This window comes from Dromaius novaehollandiae, chromosome 7, assembly GCF_036370855.1.
Source record: "Dromaius novaehollandiae isolate bDroNov1 chromosome 7, bDroNov1.hap1, whole genome shotgun sequence".
Classification (NCBI taxonomy): Eukaryota; Metazoa; Chordata; class Aves; order Casuariiformes; family Dromaiidae; genus Dromaius; species Dromaius novaehollandiae.
This window is the reverse complement of record NC_088104.1, coordinates 21,953,361-21,969,858: the sequence shown is the minus strand read 5'-3', so window position 1 is coordinate 21,969,858 and position 16,498 is coordinate 21,953,361. Positions and strand designations below refer to the sequence as shown.

Below are 16,498 nucleotides of genomic sequence, written 5' to 3'. Positions count from 1 at the left end.
TCTAAAAGGCATTTCAAACAAGTATTTTTTATGGGAAACTCAAAGGGGTACTCTTAGGTATTACCTAAGAATATCTACCACTGCCAGTTATAACATGACTATGGTTCTTCCCTTTTTAGAAAATGATAAGATATGCAAACTAAAATAAAAATTATTGGGCTAAAATGCAATCAAGTTACTTTTAATTCACTTATTAAGAAAAACATATTAAGGTACATAAAGAGGCATCTGGCAAACAGTGGTTCCTCTAGTCTTAGAAAACTGTAATATTTTTGAGGGTCTATTTTATTTCCTGCAATAGTATCATTCCAATAAAAAATAAATACAGGTCATTACATCATTCTAGTGATTGGTAATGAGATATAACACCCCTTTCTAGCTTTACAATGTGAAGCCAGAAGTCCAAATCTCTCTAGGATTTTAGTGACTGTGAGCAGTTACCATTAGATGATTATTCAGCAGCCTGTGTGAAATGCATTAGTGATTTGTGGGATGGTGTAAGCAAGCCTGCATTGCTGCTGTGCCTCTTCTATATATAAATAGACAGGAGAACTCTCCAGAGATGCCAGTCTGGCACCTCTCACAAGCTTTACATTTACTTACTATTTATTATTAATTGTTATGTGCTTGCAGCACACTTGATATTGTAAAAAGTACAAAGATACAGTCGCTGCCTTCAGGAGCTTAACTTTAAAAGATAAGCAAAACCAACTCACTCTTTTCCTCTAAAACAAATACAGTTTGCTTTGGATTTTGTTCAAATTTTCTAGAACTCACATAATGTGGGTTTCAAGGCAGGTTATGTAATGTTTCTTTACTGAATTTCACATTACCCGGTTCAGAGTGAAAGAACTGTCAGAGCATAGTTGGCTTTATACAGTGTGACAGACTTCACTGTTCTGAACAATTGGTCCCAACTGCTCTCATTTCTTATTCAAGGCTTCCAACCATTCTTGAAAGCTATCAGATTCCGTGTTAATCTCCTCAGGAGAAGAACGAAGGAGCCTCTGGATGGGAAGGCAAGTTGGAGTCATTGCATATTGAGTAGAGGGAGAGGCATAATGTTACTCTGAAAGGCCTTCAGACTAGTCTTTGTTCCCTTCTCCATAACAAAGGATAAAGTTTTGTGTTTTTCTGGGAGCAAAAAGGGGATTTACAGGTTAAGCAAAGGTGGCTTTTCATTAAATGAAGAGAGAAAGTATATACAGTACCCTGCAGGTTATAACTCAAATGCATATAATTGTATTTGTATGTTTCTTCCTCTCTAGTAAGAATTACTGCGTGACACGTTTGGGTTTTTATGCCCACAGTTATACTTGCTCACTCCCATTCCTTTCAGAGGCCCAAACATAGTCACCAGTGTTTGGAAGGCTTCATAGCTAGTAAAATGCTAAATGTTAAGATGTGGGTAGATGAGGGGGAATTTTGCAACTTATTTGGGGGAAAAAAAGTGAAAGGGGTAAAAAAAGGAAAGAGGAAATTGGTGATGTGAAGCATGCAGAAAAAGAGGGGTACAAATTTTGGGGGGAAAAGGGAAAATGGAAAGAAATGTGATCCAGTCATGACAAACATAAAGCTTCTTTGTAACAGCTTCTGAATACTGTGTGTCCTAGGCCAGTCTAGACTGCCTCAGCTGTTTTAGTTTAGCGCAGCAGATTATAGTGGAAAAAAAGAGGGTAGGTAGCAGTAAACCAGCTGCCTGCCTGGGGGGCTCCTCACTGGAGAGCTGTTAAGGGAGAAGGTCAGAGCGAATGAGTCGGACCCCTGGCTCCCCACCGGGGCCGAGCTGGCGAGCCAGGAGCTCGTCAGGACTGCAGGAACTGCGGCTGCAGAGAAAGGGGGACTCTCTTCAGAGAGAAGTGGTACATGGCTGGAGTTGTCCAACTTCCTCCTGTTCAATATACAGGAAGGCCGGGCATCTTGAGATAATAAGCTTTAGTCAGATAGATACTGCATATAGAACTGCCCTAAATCCTTTTCCTGTCAGTACCTTATTCCTTCTGTTAAATCAGAGCTGCCTGGTCACAGTCCACTCACCAGATTCCCAACCAGAATACCTGCAGGTGCCAGTCTCAGCTGGAACTGGGTAAGCACGATTCAGAGAAATTAAGACAGAGTCACTCAGCTCACTGTGATTTCACTTTTCAGTTCAGGACATGACCGGATACGCCTCATTAACATTACAGCCCTGTCTGCAGCATACAGAACCTTTTACACAGAGGTACTCAAGTCTATGAATAATCTGTTCTGAATAGTCTAAAGGCATCACAGATATCCACATTTACTTTGTTCGCAGTAAGTGTGGTCCAAAGGGAACCTGACAAACTCATATTTGTTTTAAGAAATAGGCCAGGAGAAATACCAAGCTGATCCAAGTATAGCTTCTCTCAAAATGTGGCTAATGGGAGGTGATCAACTGATGAAAAAGGCCAATTGAATACTGAAAGTGCATTAGAACAGCCAGAGAAGCAAATAACAGGTCTAGGATCGATCTTCCAGACGCTTATCAGCAAATTTAAGCAAAACTGGCTTAGACACCGAATACTAAACTTCAATGTAATGACACAAATATAGATAATTGAAAGTATTCTGCACTTTTGAAGCTCTTGACTGTGTAGTCAACTCTAAAATTAAGCATTTCGGATAGCATCTGAGCACCATAAATGGAGAGTGAGGGGAATGAAGCTTACTTTAGACAGACCACTGAAAGGCTATCAACATCCAGAGTGCTGGAAAAGGAGTTCTGAATTCTTTAAAAGGTGGCAGTGTGTAAAATTAGACCTAGGCTTAGCTTCAACACAGAAAAATATTTTTTTAATTGATGATATTCATATATCAAAAGGGTTAGAGAAAATAACTTCATGCACGATGCTCCATCAACTAATTACTTTATATTTGCTGACTGAGATTTTGAATAACAGTAGGCTAAGATCTTCTGAAACTTTCGTTGCTTGTATTTTAAAAATATTTGAACATATAATGCCTTGTTCTCCTTGAAAATGCAACTATAGATAATAGGCACATTTGAAAAATAAGATGTTATTGCAGACAGCATAGCATAGCATATACACACTATCCTATAGAGAAGTGCATACATTTGCCTTTATTACACACACACAAAATTTCTGCCTCTTTCATCAGTTCTATTTCTAACGCTCCAAACAAGTTCTTATTCTCAGTCTATCTCCTAAGTCGTCTTATCTGGATATGGCTTAGTCTGGTCTGGATATGGCTTACTCTGATTCTGTCTCCACGTCATTTGGGTACATGCAGGGAAACACTGAGATGCTGGAAATGGAAATGCTTCCTCAGTTCCTGTGTCCTTCACCACAGGATCTGTAGGGAAATCAGGCCTTGGCAGTCCTTAACTACAACATGTAATCATTGACTGAAAAAGAGATATTTCCCTAGATGCAAGTACCTGCCACATGAAAAAACAGGCTTTACAAAAGCTTATTATTTGGTAATTTTTTCTATGCCTTGCAAAAAAAAATATTAATTGCTCAGCTTGAAATATCTGCTCCCAAATATAGTAGGTCCTCAACTGCACTAATTAAAGGAATTTTTAACATAAGCAAAGAAACATATTCTCATTCACTTCCATTATAGAAGATTGTTGTGCTCTTTGTACCAAATTGTTTAAAAAAAAATAATATAAAAAAATCACACTTGTAATGACTTCAGCCTGCAAATGCAGTCCTGGAAGTTAAATGCAGCAGTTGCAGTATGCAACTTCACACAGACATGTGCTAGGAGTACCTTGAGAAGCACAGTTAACACCTCAGTAGCAAAACCTTCACAATACAGATGAAAATTCAGCCACAACCATGCAGAAGAAGTCATACATTGTTTTTCGCAATGATACTTTTCAATAATAAACTCAGGGATTTTAATTTACTAAAAACAGTACAAGTCTAAGACTTGAATGTAAACAAGAACAAAAGCATAATTTTCTACTGTATTACATATTACATTTTATTCAGCTATTTATTCTGTTTGTTTTTTGAAAAAGCTGATTTATTTGGGGAATATAATTCTTTCCCCCACTGAAAAATGTTTTAATGGGCAAGATAATCTTTTAGACTGTAGGTTTTATTATCTCTTTTTAAATCATTATTTTGTTTTCTTTCACAAAATTAATCATTTGTTCTGCACTTCACTTGCAGGATTTTGGTTGAAAAATTATCTAAGCATCTTTAGTAATTATTTTTCTTGTTATTATTACAGGCTTAGGATCCTTTGGGAGGCTGTCATGTTATATACCTATAATTATTTCAACTCCCTCTTGTTTCTGTTCAATAAAAAGTTAAGATCAGTAGCTCTTTGCCCATAATAGCTTTGCAGAGCTCCTTGTCTCTGCAGGCAAGAAATCACAACCTATATAAACTGTGAATTCTCAGTGCCACAGAAGTCTTCATTAAGTTCTCTGTTATTCACCATTTATCCAGAGACTGTGTGACTCCTCTTTCTTTAGTAGCTATATGTATGTATCAGATAGACTGCAAAGATGTTTGAGAATAGGAGAAAGATATTCCCTGGAGCGTGCAGGAGGAAGTGTTTATTCCTCATCAGACAAAGAAAATTGTAGTTCTAAGACTTCAGGTTCATGTTGGATATAAAGTATGCAAAGCATGGCAATAGATATTTGAATCAAAGTAAGCATTGCTGATGCATCCTAAAGAGTTGAGAGAACTGTGCTTTTAGGAAAGAAGACCACCTTTTACACTGCGCTGAGTAGTTTTTCAGCAAGTGTTTAGGCATTTTTATGGCACCTTCTTGTTGTGTGTTGAACAGTAGGAGATTCAAAAAATAAAGTAGTTACAGCTCCTAAGATGCACAAAAAATCCTTCAATTATAATTCAATTGGACTGGCAAACTTAGAGAATTGTAAAAAGTTTCTCTCAGTCACTTCACAACTATTGCTTATGGTGGAAAAGTCCAGAATGTTTAGCTTTCAAAGCTTTGTAATAATTCCAGAACAATACCTTTGCATATTTATTACGAATGCTAGAAAGACCAAAAGAGAAGTCTTTTGCACAGAAAATTATTTGTAATGAAAATTTTTGAAATATTAACAAAATAGCAATACAAAAGCAACCAGTGGGAAGCTGGCCTATCACAGCTTGCATAGACCTGCTGCTGCTTCTTATTTCCAGCTTCAAATCTCAATTTAAAGATGGCTAAAAGTACAGAAAATGCTTTCCTACTGTTTTAATCTTATGAGACTGTCAGAGTTCACTCCAGACAGTTATACCATTCCAAGCTGGGTGGAAGGTAGTGAGCATGAACAATGATGGAAGAAACAGGTGACCCAAAAAGTGTTGTCTCTATGAAGATATATGCTCAAATAATACTGAAAAGTTTGAGAGCCCTGAGGTATTTTGGGACATTTTTCAGTATGGTGCAAAAGTAAATGATGTGTGCATATACACTCAGTATTCACAGCACTAACACGAGTCCTTGAGAACATTAAGGGCAGTTTCCATTTTGAGGCAATAGCAGAAGACAGATGGTTAAGCAACACATTACTAACAAGAACTAGAAGAAAAGGATAAAAATGATACTTAATTTTATCTCTTTATCTCTATCTCTGAATGTTGTGTCTTGACATATCAAGCACAGAGTCTATTTTATTATTTATTTTTTACTGTACGTCAAAAGTTGAAATAACTGAGATTAAGCAGTGAAAGCATGATGAGCAATAGTACTACTCATTATAGTTAACATTACTTTAGCAAGCCTCAGAAAATGTGACATTCAAAACACCAGATGACTGCCAATCTTATTCCAAATTTATAAACAGTAAAAATGATCATCTAAAGAACTATTGGTTAGTTACCTGGATGCCAATTCCAAGTAAAATAGTGAATACTTTTGGATTCAAACAACAAAATATTAGAAACTAAGGTTGTAATTATGGTCAATCAGCATGAAGGTAAGTCTTGTTGAATTATTCTTTTTTGGACAAGATTATAGATCTATTTAAAAAGGCAAATGTAGAAATGTGGTCGGAATTTTTAAGGCACTTAGTATTGCAGGTTGCTTTTAATAACCATTGACTTTATTTGGAAATAATAAAGAATATATTACGTGGGCAGCAACCTGAGCCAATAGATTTTTAAATACTACTAATAGGGAGATGTAATTGAGTGATGTTGTTTCTAGGAAGGAACCCCTATGAATACATTCTTTGTTTGGAGTCATCAGTATTTTTGTCAGTGATATGAACAATATTGTAAGGTTTTTGATAGTAAAATTTGCAAATGACATGAAAAACAGTGATGGTTAACAGTGTCACATGTGAAGGGTAGGTTACTATTCCAGGTCAAACAGGGTAGTCTGGTTAAAAAATGATCTCTGAACACAATGTATATTAATATAGCCAGATGCTGTAAAACAATTGGGACTTATATAGGCTGTATGTCTTCAGGATAGGAAAACTCATTTTCAAATGAATCAAGAATGAAAGACTTAAAAGCCCCCCAAAACACCTCAATGTGAATGCTTAGTGTGACCATCTGGGAAAGAAGGCCAACGTGATCATGAGGTGAACAGCAAGTGGAAGCAGGGAGGTGAGCTTGGTATGAGTACACTTAGTATGTTTTGCACTGGTGCTGTTTCTTTAAAGTATTCTGCCTTCTGTTCAAGAAAGATTTTTAAGTGTTAGGGAATGACTGTGGGAGAGCCACAGAAGTGTTTTGAAAGACTGGCAATGACATTTAACTCAATAACTTAAAGAATATTAACTTAAAGAACTCAATTTATGAATTTACTGAAGAGAAACTCAAAAAGCGAGTATGACTGCTTGAGAAGACATTATGTTGGGACTTCCCAGTATGTCTGACGATGGCACAATGTGACCTAACAGCCGGCAATTGATATTAGATGAATTAACCTTGTAGGATACAGTTTACTGTAAAGAAATGTTGGAGCAGCTTAATGAGAATTGACATACCACTGATCTGGGCCTTTAAGTCAGGTTCAAAGCAAATCAGATTAAAACTGTTCACTTCCACTTTGGAATTTGTTAGCTTAGGAATTCCTTTATTCATTTCCTTCTTACAAGAATACTTTCTTACAGGCAATAAGGACAGCCCTGTTATAAGACCATGTTTGTAATCAAATTGTGTGCCTTAGAAGTCAAGAAGGAACTTTTCTTTGCTGCATAAATTAGTTAGCTGTATTCTGTGTATTCTTTTTTATGTGAATTACTTTGAGAGAACATAGATAAGCAACTGGGGATTAGAAACTTTTCAGAATATACCTATATACTGAAGGAATAGTTGTAATTTTATTAGATGCCAGCTGTACCTTGCTCATGTACTCAGATTTAAATTGATTGTCAGGCTTGGGACTGCAGTTCAGATCATCAGAGAAAGGTTTTCAAGGGTTTTTCTCTTTGCCTCATCTGCAACACCTTTATACATTTTACCTAGCCATCACTTGACTGTAGAGGCATTGGCAGCGTTTCTGTCTTTTCCATTCTTTGCCCCATGTCACCCAATTATCTCATCTCCTCCTGATTTAAGTCAAAATAAATAAAATCTTGGTTTCATTAGAGGAATAATTGGATGAAATTTAGTGGAGTGAAGATCAGACTATATATTCTAGTCCATGGGGCCTTAAGCCTAGGAAACAATGCTTCTTATATTTTCGGATTTTTTAAATCTACAAAATTAAGACATGGCAGATAGCTGGGCCTGTCCAGCTGCTTGGGATTTTCCATTCAACCTTTTTTTTTTTTTTTTTTTTTTTTTTTTTTCCCCTTAAAATCACTTACCTCTCTGAAAGTGTCTGGAGCTGAGTAAAGTCATCAGGGATTAACATTGATTTCTATATTTGTATTGAAGATGCTGAAGATTAATTCTCTGCAATGGAACTGCAATTTAAACATACTGTTCCAATTCTAGACTAGCATTAATGTAAAACACTACTACTCTAGGAGACTCTGAATAATGAAAGTTAGGGCTGAGGGTGGTGAAGGAAAATGTTAGCATACCTCTACAACCAATGTCAAGGTAACCCTGCTTAGAGTTACAGTTTGGGATACAGCAATTACATAATTAGTGTCCTCATAGACTTGCTATGTTAAAAACTGGGGGGAAGATGACTTGATTCTGCTCTGAGTCTTGAAGGAGAGGGATGGGAAGGTTTAATGGGTACCCCCCTGTTTCCAGGAAGCAGGTGAATCAAAATAGAAATCCTGGAGGAAGGCTTGAGACCACAGAGCTGTGGTTATACTCAGGAAGTTCTATTAATGTTCCTGTTTGACTACCACAGGAATCCTCACATCTCTGGTGAGAGAGATCTCAGTCTCCTTCCCAAGTGACTCCGTTTAGCCCTGGAGCTTTTAGCTAGCTTCAGCCAATTCTTCTGGTGCAGGAGTACCGATGGATTTGCATTGCTTTATTTCTTCTGTGACTATACCTTTAGACACAAGGAGACCAAAATCTGCATTTTGCAAGGCAATGGCTCAAAGTTGACATAAATCGAGGTACTGGTTTTGGGTGGAACATAGTCTCCGACAGGACTGTGATAGCTAGCTGAACACTGCACTGTAAGTGACTAAAGGACAAACAGCAGAGTCACGTCTTTCTGAAGGTCACACTGCCACAGCTTCCAATAAAAATGAAAAATTGTTGAAGAAGTAAATATGCTGACGTAAATAAATTTCTTTCATTAAAATAACTTACAAAATAGAATTTGCTGAATACATCTGAGATGACCTGCAAACAAATTGGAAAAGTATTTTCCCTCACTGACCTCTAAACAGTTAGCTATGTTTGCTTTAGCTACAGCTGAATCTTGAAGAGTGATTTACTAGTAATGACTGAGGAAAGGGGAATTTCTGCAATAGATTTTTGTGGTATTTCGTTGTTTTACAGTGTAGAAACAATCCAAAGGGAATTAACATCAAGAGGTAATAGCCTTTAAAACATGAGGCTTTTCATGTACTGCTTTGGTCAGTTCATGGTTAATTTTTCACTCTGCCTGACAGCAAGCCAAACAGTGGCTCCCAAGGACATTCAGTTTACTTTTCTCACATAAGGGAATGAAAAAGAGACAGCTGTGTCAAAAAGATGAGCAAGATAAGCAAAATAATGTCTCTTTTCAAAAATAAGAGTTGTATGGATCTTTGTCCTGTAAGCTTTCAAATACTGTTGCTGGCTGTATAATTATTGTATTAATTGTTTTTAGTTCAGTTTACTTAAGTAAAAGTACCTTTTAGTAAATGAATTAATAGTGGCCAAATGAAAACCTATTCTGGCAAGGAACACAAATTTTTAGAAGGAAGGCATTCTAGGAGTTACTAAATTTTCTCTAGATGTGACAGAGTTCACATCTTTTTCAAGACTTGTATGTAGTGCTCTGAAGCTCAACACTGGCCATGTGAGCATTTAAATTTTAAGTTAAATGCATATGCAAACCTGAGTATATAAAGAGAGTTGTTAAGGGGATATCCTGCTAAATAAATAAATAACACACTGAATATCAGCCAGCCAGGGGCCAAGGACTGAGCTGGAGAACCTGAGAACTGCAGGGTGTAGTTGACAGCACCTTGAATCCCCTTGCTCTACAAGGGATTATCCTCTGCTTACAAAGAAGGTCTGGAAGAGCTGGCAAGTTGGACCACTGCGTCTCTCAGACTGCACGCAGGTTCCACGTTTAGGTCTAAGATATTGACCTGAAGGACTAGTCTCATCCTTACTAATCTTTATCTTTGCGTTGGTGAAGGACAACTGAAGACAGAGGCATGCCCTGACCTATAGACCTGTACATCATTTTCTCTAACCCTCTGGATAGTGCAAAGGCTGAACAAAGTCTTTCACCTTGGAATGCTTGTAGTGTGCCAGTCTAAAGTCTGAGCATCAAATACGTATACTGGAGACCTCTGCTTACTGCTCAGTAACTTCCTTATTGAACACAGCTGCAGATGTTAGAGACTTCAAAAGTTACCATAAACATAGTCTTTTTTTTTTTTTTTTTTTTTTTTTAGGTAAATGTGAGTTCTTATATGGTAAGCTATGAACAAATGCCTAGGAGCCTCATGGGAAGAAAAGCAAGAGATCGGAGAGAATCATTGTGACTGGAAGCATCCAAACCATGGAAACAAGAAGGACAGAATCCAGAGGTTGAAATATTTTTTTTGGTGGGGACCAAATAGGTCTGTTGAAAGCATTTGGCAAGTCACCTACATCTTTCCTACCCTACAGTTGTTTAATGGATTTCTGAAATTCCTGGTAAAGTACAAAACAAGAAGCATCACTTTTCTATGAAGAATCAAACCTGAATTATACTTTTCTCTAAATTTAAAATAGGTATAAAAGTATAGAAAATTCAAAGATTTGAAAGAAGATTAAAACCTAATACAGTTTGTTTAAAAGGGCCAGGTCCCTTGTCAACTGAAAAAAGAGGAAAAATAAGCCATTTGGGTTTAGAATGACATTAAAATGATGAATTTATGCCTTTTAGCTAAAAGTCAGCACTGATTGTATCTGTGTGTTGCTAGAGGGTATGACTAGTCTTGTGAACTTGTTTATGCAGTAGGTCTTTCAAGCTTTTGTGTTAGGCAGTTCTGTATCTGCGTTCAATCAATATCACAAATGATGCATGCTGTCGGCTATTTAGGAAGGTTTTTGAAAAAAAGCCTTATTGCTTTTAGTGCTAATGGTACATTTATTATGCTGAACCATAAATCTGCTTTGCCTGATGGCTGCAGAACCACCTCCCTGACATTGTTCTTAGGCATCAATGACTCATGGCTTGGAGTTCAAGGTACTACTAACACAATTTCTAGAATAGTTTTCAAGGGTGACTTACAACTCTCAGTCTCTAATACTAAGTGTGTGTTATTAATTGCTCTTTAGCTCATAAGGTCTAGTTTAGAGAAATACTAAAAAGGTATAATATCTAAATTCAACATGCTGGTATAATTGACAGAGAAGGAAGTACAACAAAAGAAAAAATCCCTGCTAGTACTGATTGATTTCAGTTGATAAAGCTCAATCATTTGCTCAAAATAAATAGGCATATTTATTGAAGGCTTAACTAAATGCTTTTTAATTTTACCTTCCTCCTGTTTTTGTCATTCTGATGTAGCATTAATATACAAAACAGCAGATTTTCTTTTTTTTTACAAGAGATAAATACAAAGAGATTGGCTTGGGGACTCAGTTTATAGACACTCTCAGAGCTATAACAGGCAGCTCTTTATAAAGCTTACCAAAATCTGGGAAAGCAATTAAATAGGCTACCATGGCTAGTTTTACTGGTAGAGGAAAAGATGTCAAAGAGATGTAGAAGGCCACAACTATTAAGATTACCATGCCCTTGACCTATTAAATGTTCAGAGAGCTGAATTTTAAGAAAGTTTGTAGGTTTATTTGGGTTATAATTTTTCAGTTATTTCCTGGGATAATATATAATGTTGAATATCAGAAACTGCAAGTATATAAAAAAATACAAGATCATTGATACCTAGCTGAGGAATTTGCACTGAATTTGAGAATTCAGTTTTCAACTTTTCCTGGAATACTTGAGCATTTAGAGGATGTATATGTGGAGTACAAGGAAAGGAGCGTTGGAAACACTGACACAGCTTTATATCTAAAACACAGAATTTACTATGTCTGGAAATATTACCAACTTTTAAAATCTTCTTTAATGCATTTGCAAGATTGGTAAGGCAACATCTAACAATAAAAATAAGAGTAATTAGAATTGTACTTCTGCCTATTTGGGTATTGGCATCGGTCAGACACTCTAGGAAGTTTAGCCAACTAAAGAGAAAAATCTTCCTCTTTGCTAGCCTTCCAGTGATCGTCACTGTGACATGACGGGGTCAAATCATAAAAAAATACGTGTAGAGCAAATTTAGCATGCTGTTAATGGTCTAGCTGTTAGACACTACTGAAATAAACAAATTAACAGCCATTGCTACCATTTCAAGTTTTTTTGACTTTTCTTTTGTGATACATTTACTTAAGTCACAGAGTTTTTAGTGATATAAACGGAAGAATGTCACTATTTTTGCTTTCATTTGTATGAATACTTGATGTATACTGCAGATTGATTTCCACTAAAGGCACCAGCCCCATACTTTCTGGTACTTTCCTTTCCAAAAAGGCCAAAAGTACATTTATTGTTTTTGCTAACAGAAATAGCACATACAGAAGTATGACCGAAATCTTCAGAGAGACTTAAGACTTTGGTAAGGGACTCAATTGTACATGAAAAAATGTCCATTGGTAAGAAAGTGTGTGAGATCAAGTCTAAATACAGGATTCCATTACTGTATTAAGTTTTATTATTTGAAAGTTGTGAGCCACAGTTTACACATTTTAGCCTAAATCACTTGTGAAAGTTGTTCAGGAACACAAGGGAGAAATTATTTTGAGAAGAGAAAGCAAGGTCAGAGAAGGACAGAAAAAAACCAAAAATCTGCACCTCAAGGTATTGTAGAAGTCTCTCCAGTCAGTGATATTAGACCATTTTAACGTTTTGTCAAACCCCAGATGGAATATATCTTAGTATGAACAAACCTCAAATAATTATTTATTTATGTGCAGGGCATCTTAAGAGCAATGTGTCTAAAAAAAATTGTCCTGTTTACTCAAGGTTGTTGGCAGGAATAATGTCTATGAGATACTGCTTCCTTCCTCTCAGCATGGGATAGAACCCTGTGCACAGAAAGCCAGCCAGTAAGGATAATTTAGTGATAAGCATTATTAACTTTTGCTATCAAATTTTACATTAAAGAAAAATTCCAAAACTCATTTTATATGCTTACAGTCTTTTGTGAAACATCACCAGCAGTATCTTTGTAAGACATGTACAGCAAAAGAGGCTAGCTTGTTTTGTATTCCTCACACGTTAAACACTCTAACATTGTTAATATTTTCATTTCAGTCTTTACAGGAGGGATAATCGAGTCCATTTTTCTTTTCCAATCAGCAGCAAATAACTGCTGATATCTGTCCTACAGTTATTTGCAAAAGAAGACAATTTAAAAAAGAATTAAAACAAAAACCTATTAATATTCACTTTGACAGAAAACTTTCTGACCACTAAGGCATTAGAATAACTAAATTGGTAAGGAAATAAATGGGAGTGATATAAATTTCATTTTTTTTCTTACCCCTGTCAAAAATTACAGTCTACTATTTACATTATCAGTGCAGTTGGCTCAGAAATAGCCTTTCAGTAAGAGTCCTATATATCACCTATATGTCACCAGGCCATGCACCTCTCTGGGTAAGACATTCTTGACTTGCCACCAATAGATCAGGATTTTTGGCCAAGCTAATCTAGAGCAAAAATACTTATCAAAATCATCATACACCAAGAAGTTTCTTGGGCCTGTGGCAGAATGAGTTAGCCAGTTCCTGAGTAAACAATTTTTACAATCTGGACAAAAACTATGGGTTTCAGATATATTCTCAGTGGCAAAAACTTGTGTTTACTTGTGATTACTTTGTAGTTTATTTATCTTTATGAGCAAAGAGTATGGTGACACCAGGTCATTGTTCTGCAAATGCACATACAGATTATAGGCAAGATGATGGAAAATAAGGCCAGCAAATCTTTGAAGGAGGTACTTGGTAGTGCATCATTCTGCCCAAAGATGGAATCAGCTGTATCTAATTTGTCCAACAGATGTTTGCCTAAACTGGTCTTAGTAACATCAAACAAACTGTATATTGCCTTTATAATGCTGACAGTCAAATTTGCTATTTTGTTCATTTGGGGAGAATTTTCTGCTCCATTCCTGTGAATGGTTTAACTGGCTGAGCTTTATTCTATGATCTGTTTATTTGCCTACCCTATACAGTCAGCTCTTCAGTACAGTAGTTGTAGGCAGATTATCCTGGTGATGTATTAACTGTGGCATGGCTGTGGAGGCATCTGAGCTGGCTTTAGGTTGAATAGTTTGGGTGCTTTGCTGTTCTCAGGTCCATGATCCACAGAAGCCACAACCTTTCTTACCTCGATTAAACCTTAAACGTTGTGGGTTCTTATAGCCTCACCCAGGTCATCATACAGTATGTGAATGGTTTTCTTGTAAGCAAGTAGTCTCATTTAACACTTGAAAAAACAAAAGTAGTGGTCAATAATTATAAATTATATAAAGTTTGAATAGGGACTTCTCATTAACAGTCAACATCAATACATGAAAGAATGAACAGTCAACATCAATAGAAGTTATTTTTGTCATTCTTTGTTGTTGTGGTTTAAATAAATTGCACTGAATGGATAAAAAGATACTGATTTCAAATACAACAATAATTGTTAAAACAAGTTCATTTTCAAATGAAATTATCCTTGCATTTTTTGGTCTCTAAATTATACTTTAGACCTACATCTATTATATGATGGTCATTAGTGACCTAGCTTTTCTACTATATGCTTTTTTCCCCTCCCCCTTTTTTTCTGTGCTGTTCTCAAGAAAACAAAAAGAAAATCATTTCCACAAGGGACTAAGAATACATATATTTCAAAAGAAGGTGACGTTCAGGATAACTGCATATTATTCAACTTGATAAAATTTGCTAGAAAAGCCATAATATGCTTACTTAGCAAAGGGAAATAATAATTAAGATATATATTTTTTTTAATTTGGATAATTTGATCTCATTCCCCTCCACCTTGATTTTCGTATTTAAGATCAGAGCTCAAATCACATCTGCACTCTGCTAAATATAATGGTTCCTGTACTTAAGCTGTCTTTTGTGAATGCTCACTAATGCTCCATATCTCTTAATTTTCAGGCAGGAGTAATTTTGTAGGGGTACCCTGTAATATAAAAACTTCCACTAAGTACAGTGACCTGTTCTTTTGATGTTTCCGCAATGGTGTTGCTGAGTTCCTCTTTCCTCTTGTATTTAATGAAGCCCAGGGTTTTAACCTGGTGAGTGTCAGAGCTGTACTGAAAATTATGCTCATTATCTCACCCACTCATCCTAAACCCATTTCGTTTAAACAAGAAGGAGCACCACATCTATCAGTACTTTCATCAACTGCAGCATTAAACGTGAGTAAATATTTCATACTTCCTTTTATCCCTCAGTTATTATATTCATTGTCAACACAATATTGATATTTATATTGATCTGTGACATTAGGAATTTGAATTCAATTGCCATTAGTCTTGATCAAGCCTAATGAAGCAGTTTCAGATATAACTGGAAAACTTAAGATGTCTCATCTCAGTGAAGCCTTTGATTTCTTCTGTAAGGAGAAATTATATCACTTAAAATGTTCATAGGATAAGAATGACTTGTATATACCTTATCAGTATTTAAGATTCTTTACTATTCAAGTATTCAAATAAAATAAAATACAGAACACAGGTCATATGCAGTGATTTTAATTAATACGAAACTGCTTCTTCTAAGCAAGGTTGTATAGGTTTCTAAACTGTTGACTAACCCTAGATTCTCATTTCTCCTCATGCCCTCCATAGAAGAAGTGCTGATATGTTCCAGGCAATAATAAACTAGAAACCCTCCAAAGCTTCTTTCCAAAAAATAGCAAAGAAATACCAAGAACAACTGTAAATAGCTTCACAACCAGGAATATGTTTTATCCATCATTTTCTTGAAAAAGTTAAAATATCTGTAATAAAAGCAGTTTAGCCTTTGTAACACCAGGTAAAACATATAACAAATGGCTCTTCTTTCAGAAACTAGCTTTTCTGCATGCAGTAAATTAGGAGAATAGCATGTTCCCTTTGGAAAATAATTCCAGTATATCTTATACCTTTGCTTTTCTGCTACTCACCACAAAGAGCAATATATAGACAAGTGTATGCAGCAGCAGTCTGTGTCTCTCCTTCCTTACTTTGCCTTGCTGTTGCTGTCCTATTAGCTGTAGCTATGCAGTCCTCTAGATAGAGTGTGACAGGAACTGTGTTACCTTTACAGTAAGTACAGATGCAGCCTTTGCACTTGCCGGCTGCCTCACGTTTGTAACACCCTCGCTCCTTCCGGTCATTCACTCCAGCGGAGGAATGACACCAGCATTTCTGAGCTGTTCTTGTGTTTTCTCCCAGAACACTCAGGGAAAGCAGACTTCGTGATCTCCATGCTAACTACCAGCCTGCCTGCTGCCGGTTCTCCCTACTTCTGCCAGTGATGACATTCAGCTTGCTCCTCCACGCAGGATACAGCACCGATTCCTCATTATGTAAGGCAGTCTAGGTCAAGTGTAGGAGAGACACTGCTGGCCTGAGCAAGCTAGTGGATTGCTCCCTCAGCTTAATGCTTCATGGGGTCTGGAAGCTGGATCCTCATCTTTGCTACATCTTCTTGGGTAAATGTTTTTGCATGATTTAAATGGTTACTATGCTATTTTTCTATGCAGATAACTGTCAGCCATGCTGCGAATTGCAGAGAGGATTTGCTGGGTGAAACCAGCTCTGTCAGCATGATCGAATTATCAGAGTAGTAGTTCTTCTAGGCATCCCAGCTTTAAGACACTTTGCAAGTAAATAAATCCT

At 36.5% G+C, this 16,498-nt stretch overlaps 1 long non-coding RNA gene across 1 annotated transcript in view; it reads right to left on the bottom strand.

Annotated features, from left to right (window-relative positions):
- Nucleotides 1-15,961, bottom strand: part of LOC135328851 (uncharacterized) — a 61,909-nt gene extending 45,948 nt beyond the window's left edge. Inside the window, exon 1 of the long non-coding RNA XR_010389970.1 lies at nucleotides 15,781-15,961. This is a non-coding gene — a long non-coding RNA (uncharacterized LOC135328851). The remainder of the gene's footprint in view (nucleotides 1-15,780) is intronic.
- Nucleotides 15,962-16,498: the final 537 nt, after the last annotated feature.